The following is a 4,938-nucleotide window of genomic DNA, read 5'->3' as shown; positions in this document are numbered from 1 at the left end:
GTCTATATTTGGGAACATTTGGTTAAGGAAAGCAACTTCATTTTTATTATTTCTCATTGGAGCAGGACCATAGATGAGCTAAATCAAAGATAGGAAATGAGGAGATGAGAAATTTTGTTTAAGAATATAGTGGTTTCCTTTTTTAACTTATATTGGCTGCAGTGAAAATACAATTCAGATTTCAGATTTTGTTTTGAGGGAGTGCTGCTGAACTTGTTGCTTTTTCCTAAAACTTGAAAGAATTCAAAGGTACAGATACACTGATCAATCCTCTAAACATAGAAAAATGTTCTCACCAGTGAAATTGTAGTAGCACAAAGTATATGCTGGTCGAGGGTTTTGGCAATCTGCTCACGCAATAATGCTCAGTTACCTTTCATGGTAGTGCCATGTCTTATATTACAATGGTGAAACAGGGCTTTCACCGTCTTCCATTGTAGGATGAGAACTCCCATAATCTATGAGTAGGTTGCCCTTGCTGGCTGGGGCTGATGAAAGTTGGATTTCAATAACATCTGCAAGGCACCTTACTGTAGTCCCTCAGGCAGCTTATTTCAATTAGTTGTATTAAGATATCTATCCAGCTCCTCATCATTTATTTCCAAGTCAGTTAATAACATTCTATATTAAGCAACAAGGAGAAAAAGCAAATGAAAAAGAACTGACAAAGGATCAGCACAGTAACTGTTGCGAAGGGCCCACTGATCATCAGCACCTGCAAAGTGCTAAGTTTTTGCCTGAAAAGAAGATCTAATGGTCTGGGTAATCTTCTATCAGGAGAGGTGCTCTGAGAGAGTGTTACCTGTGGAATCTTGTAGTTGCTCAGTATACTTGCCATATGAAGACAAACCTCAGAGTTTGGATCTCCAATGACTGCTGCTAGTTCATTCTGGGAGTCACACTTGTAGTTGGGGATGAACCTGCTGTATGTAGAGAGGAGTTCCAAGGAGGAACGGTAGGTCCAGCTTGCACTAAAATGGCTGTTATAGATGTGGAAGCCCAGGGTGAGGTTGGGTAAGATTTGGAGGTTTGCATTGATCTCTTTTACAGCAAATACTAATGCCAGGATATGTTGGTAGAGCTGTGTCATAACCCTGAAATGAGAGTTACATGCTATAACACTGTGTGTTACCTTGGAATTGAATATAGGCTGTAGGGGGTAGAAGTAGAAGATAGTGTATTTTAAAATAGTATTATTTGTAAGTGAAATGTGAATAAAATGTGAATAAAAAAATTGTAAAAAGAAATACAAAACAAATCTTACACAATGTCGTCAAAGAGGTCATTAGAAGGACATTTATCAAAGTCTATTGCGTTGAAAAATATGGAGATCTGAGACATAATACTAGCAACGATGAGGTCTCCTGGTTGGTAATACTTGTGAAGAAAAGGAAGGGGACTGCAGATGCCGCACTTAGTGTTAGGAATCTTGCACATCACCTGAAGTAGAAGCACTGATGGCAATAGTACAAATCCAACTATCTTGCAGGAAATAATTCCTCTTCTACCTAAATTCGCTTGTCCCCACATTATCTTTCAGTGAGTCCTTTGCTGTGTTGGGCAGCTTATCTTAAGTCAACACTACATTGATTTGTGAGTCAGATTGTGCAGTGTAAAGCATCTGTTATCAGCCTGACCAAGCTCTGACTATCTCTTGTTACACCTTGGAATTGTACTGTCGATATTCACAGCACCTTCCTATCTTCATTGATAATAATGCAACTCATATTTGCAGCTTCCTTGATATGAGGAAACAAAGCTTCTATGCTTAATTTCATAATTACAGAGAGGATAATAATATCATTGAGATTTACAGGTACTTAGATGTGACGGCTGTAATCATCCAGCTCATGTGATCATCCAATGGTGTTATGGGAATTAATGGTCCCAGATAGTGCAATTTGTAGCAGGAAAGTAGGTGGATGTAACTATAGTAGTTAAGAGCAGATGATATTTATATTCTCATCTTTGTACTAGCAGGGACCATTGAGCAAATACCATGCTAGATGCATTACACTTGAAAGTGAAGTTACGCAGCTTGCTCTGTGCAGGTCTCACTAGTATTCACAAACTGACAGATTAATATGATGATGATGGCAGAAATCCCCTTGAAAAAATGGTATGTGTGGAGGGAGTTAAATGTCAAAGAAAACCCTCCCTAAGTTTCTATTCTCTGCTGTCCTGACTTCTGCTCATTTGTTTTTGTTGTGTTTTTTATAAATTTATTTATTTTCATATTTACAAATCTGCAAACAATCCTCAAGCAACCAAAAAAAAAAAAAAAAAAGATTCCATAAATCCCCATGGACTTATCTCCTCCCCGTTCTGGTTCCTTTATTCACTTTTTTCTCCTGCATTTATTCTCCTGCAAGGAGTGTGGTGGAGTCTCCTTCTTTGGAGGTCTTTAAGCAGAGGCTTGACAACCATATGTCAGGAGTGCTCTGATGGTGTTTCCTGCTTGGCAGGGGGTTGGACTCGATGGCCCTTGTGGTCTCTTCCAACTATGATTCTATGTTTAAAACCATTTATCCAGGGGTTCTCAACTCTGAGTTAGACCTCAATCTCCTTGTATTTGTATTGTTACTTTGCACTGTACTTTTAAACTCAACCTCGTTGTCATCAGCATCACCCAGATTTGGCTTTACATGTTTCTCAAAAAACATTGTTAGTAGCAGTGACTACATTATTACATGAGCACTGTTCCACAGCATTTGATATTTTCATTTATATACATTCATTCAAAATAAGATGGGGTATGTACTCTTCTTCATTACTGTTTGTATTATAGTTTATAATTTTTGTAAAGTGATATGTCATGCAGGCCATTGTCTGTAAAATTTTATTTTCAGTTTATGAAGCTATCTATATCCACCCACCACGCTGATGAAGAATTCTCCAAAACAGTAATCAATATCCGGAATTACCATTCAGTGTTGGACATCATTCTTGAATACACAAAGCTTCACAGCTTGTCTTCCACCAGGTACAAAGTTTGGTACCTCACTTCATTTAAAGATTTTCAGAGACTTTGAGACTAAAGATTTCATTTTGAACTTTTTATGATTTGAAGGAATTCTATAAAGATTCTCTATTACGTATGTATATGTTCATCGTGTTGCCTAGACATTGTTGACGTTCTCTTTGCAACACAGGGGTTTGTTTGGATACTTCATACAATGAGAACAGGGCATGGGAATCCCAGACCTTGGAGCTGAATATGATGCTGATATTTGGAATTCTTCCCAGTTGAAACCCTTTACTAGCCCGTTCCACACCTGGATATCTTTTCCCTCACAGGAATGTGTCCTTGAACTCCGATAAGGCCCCTTACTTGACTTGTGAGTGTGTGCAGGTACTAGTGTACTATGCAGATGCAAAACTTACATTTGTTCCTGCTCACTCTTTTGCCTCTGGCCTCACCCGTGACCAGCAAGTGGCCTCTGGAAGGCTGCCCCGGAACTTTTTTCTCATTGCCCCTTGTAAAAGGTGTGATTTCCCCCTCCCCATGTGAACTCTAGGTTCTCCCTTCCCCTACACTCTGGAGCTGATATTGGGAGGGTGTGAGGCCCACACAGGGTGAGGTGAAGGGAGAAAATCCATTGTACAAGCAGAAAAGGTTGCACTCATGGTATGAAGCAATTGGATACAACTCAAAGTGTTGGTGCAGGAGTTTTCGGGAGTTAGGAGCTTTGAATCTCCACAGAGCAACTAGTCAAACGATATGGCCCATTTGCATGTAGGCAGACAAAATAATTTCCCCACAAATCCTGAGCTCTGTATAACTTGGATTTATTGTTTGTACTGTTGCATTCAGCAAATAAATGGCAATGCTGTGGCATTTAAAATGGAAGGGCAGAGCTTACATTACATTAGGTTGGCTATACGTTGTTGGGCTGCCAGATGTGTGTGGGGGGAAATAATGAATTAACATAGGACAGCTCCAAAGAGGGGGTATCATCATATCCACTCAAGGTGGCAGATAATTATGCCACTATGTTTGGCAAAACTAAGGAAGAAAGCTTTGGCTCCCATATCTTGTTTGGTTGGCAGACTTGGGATAGGGAGTTGATACTAACATAGGATGGTTCCTATATTCGATCCATACGTTGCAATATATATGTACTGCCTAATGAGGGAATAAAGGGAGAAACTGTCATCTAAACTGCAATCCAGTTGAACTAATCAGTTGTGGCTGTCTTAAATCCCCTTGCATAGATTCAAATTAAGATAGAGTAGGGCCATAGAATTTTAGATGCTTCAGTGATTTCTTCTTCTTAACTGCTCCTTGTTGTTCAGCTCTGGCCTCACCACAATAATATAACATTTTGGGGAAAATATAAAACCCAATAACCCAGCACTAGAAGACAAGATGGAAAAGATCTCCACAGCAGCCATGTATTTTCCTTTTGTGCTCAAGTAAGTTGGAACAAAGGACAGCCAAACACTGCAAAAGACCAACATGCTGAAGGTGATAAACTTGGCTTCATTAAAGCTGTCGGGTAACTTCCTGGCTAGGAACGCCACAATGAAGCTCACAATGGCCAAGAAGCCCAGGAAGCCCAGGACAGAGTAGAACATGGTACTGGAACCTTCATTACACTCTGATACAATTTGGTCAGTCACTGAGAGTATGTCGAATTCTGGGAACGGGGGTGAGATTGCCAGCCACACACCACAAAGAGTGGCTTGAATAAGGGAACAGGAAAGGACAATAGAAATGGCCAGTCGTTTCCCTGCCCATTTTCTCATCCTAGTTTCAGGCTGGGTGGCCATGAAGGCTACAACCACAATTATAGTTTTGGCCAGGACACAAGAAACAGCCACTGCAAAGATGATAAGAAAAGTGGTTTGTCGAAACAGGCATGCCACCTTCTCAGGCTGGCCAATGAAGAGCAAAGCACAAAGGAAGGAGAGCAGGAGGGAGACAAGGAGTGTGTA

Source organism: Podarcis tiliguerta (assembly GCF_965153285.1).
Source record: "Podarcis tiliguerta genome assembly, chromosome: 13".
Classification (NCBI taxonomy): domain Eukaryota; kingdom Metazoa; phylum Chordata; class Lepidosauria; order Squamata; family Lacertidae; genus Podarcis; species Podarcis tiliguerta.
The sequence above is the reverse complement of the archived record's forward strand: the minus strand, read 5'-3'. Positions refer to the sequence as shown.